The sequence below is a fragment of the Lupinus angustifolius genome, chromosome LG15, assembly GCF_001865875.1.
Source record: "Lupinus angustifolius cultivar Tanjil chromosome LG15, LupAngTanjil_v1.0, whole genome shotgun sequence".
NCBI classification, from domain to species: Eukaryota; Viridiplantae; Streptophyta; class Magnoliopsida; order Fabales; family Fabaceae; genus Lupinus; species Lupinus angustifolius.
The window spans coordinates 3,009,336-3,011,346 of NC_032023.1; positions in this window are offsets into that span (position 1 = coordinate 3,009,336).

Below are 2,011 nucleotides of genomic sequence, written 5' to 3' on the forward strand. Positions count from 1 at the left end.
TGCATCTGCCTAGAGGTCTGGCATCGTCCGCCGGGCTGCTCTCCTCCATACTGGGGAACTCATCGCATCATCCCAAGTCCGTCGCCTCCTGGAAGGCCTTGCAGCATTTGGCCCCTGAGGGGTCCCAAACTAGGTCGATGGCGCAACAGGTGCCGGTCTACGAGGTGGCAAGGTAAAGGAAGCTTCCAGCTCCTCGTGATGGTAGGGAATGCGCATGAAAGATCCATCACACACCATATCTATCTCTAAGGCATAAGGGCCTGTGTAGGTGTATCTATGACCATCACTACTCCATGCCCCCTCCTAGGACATAGAAAAGCGGTAACTCTAAATCCTGACCGAGCGATCCATCTGAACAAAACGCGAATAGAAGACAAATAGAAAGAAGAGGAAGTAAAACATCTAATGAATATTACTCATTGACGGCGTGGAATTATACAGAATATCACATCTAGACAGCCACACATAATAAACACAATATATACATCACATATAAAAATGCACAATGATGAATGATGTTATAATCTCAGATTATGAGGATCAAAGTCCACAATCTCAATGTATGAATTTTATGCTTGTTTCATCCATCCTTTCACCAATATCCTCTTAATATACTATTCAGAAATAACCAAGAGTTTAAGAAAATAACAAGCCGATTTGAACGCACCAAAATTATTCATCGCAAGGATATATGATCGACCTGTTCCGAAGAACTGTCCATTTCAGGACGGTGTCGTATCAAACACTTTCTGGGCATCCCTCTCATTGATCCTGATTGCAAAGAGGGGTTGTCAGAGATCGTCTAGTTTGCATTGTGAGAACTGTCCGATCCAACCGAATACCTCATCCAGGAATACAAGGGACTTGTCTCACCTAGACTCACCCTCATGACTTTGCTGATGAACCACCGCCATCGTCATCCCTCTCAACATCTCGAGGCTCGTTAGTCTCCCGTAAATTTCCTCTCCACTACTTCATTATCCATAATGAGTACACACTAACCGAGATTAGTCGATTAAATCTTTTTATCACTATTTTATATGATCGGCCCAACCTAAGACATCTCCCAAAGGAATGCTTCATATGGGACCCGATCTTACGTCATCACGTAAAAGAGGAATAACATCCTTACCACTACGAACCATCACTGAATATCCTAGATGGCCACATGGCCAAGCCTCTTACGGTCAGACGACCTTGCTGCATGGTAGCATGTAATCCTTTTTGGGCATTTTCCTAATCACGACATCACAGTCGGAAACCTTGCCCTAAATAAGGGCAAGAACAAAGGTACTTGTATAAAATGAATTTAATTTATTTCATCCATCCGATTCAAGGTTGAATATCCTTGAATCATCATCATTTGCCATTGAAAGTCTTACAATCAAATAACACTTTTTGAAGTAAGATTTTCAATAAAACTTATACCGGAGTTATTTCGTAATCTGTGGATGTACACTAGGCTAGTTCCCAGGAAAGAGAGGTGAGTCATAAACACACCCTTAAATACCAAGTCTTTACTTAGACATAACATTTCTAGACATGTATTCCCACTTCATTACATTTTTCCGATAGTTCATAAATCTTATTTTTTGTAAGTAAAACATTTTTACTAAAACTAACCTTTTAAAATAAGATCATTAAGCTAGACTTATCATTTTTAAAGTAAGTCAATTTAACAAAATCAATAATTTTTAAGTAAATCTTACCATTTTAAAGTAAGTACAATTAACTAAGATTCAACATTTTTAAATCATTTTCCATCTAAGACTTCATAACACTTTAAGTTTATAAAGTCAAGACTTTTAGGTAAATCTCATTATTTCAAGTATACTACTAAAACAAATTTTCATGAACATCTTATCACCTAATTTTTTAGGAAAAAACCTCAAGAGTTAGTAAGTGTTATTTTCATAGTCATGAAAAAGAATGACTCTTAATTTAATATTTCACACTAAACATCTTTTAGTTATTCTTACCACTTTAAAGTAAGTCAAATAAAATAAATACA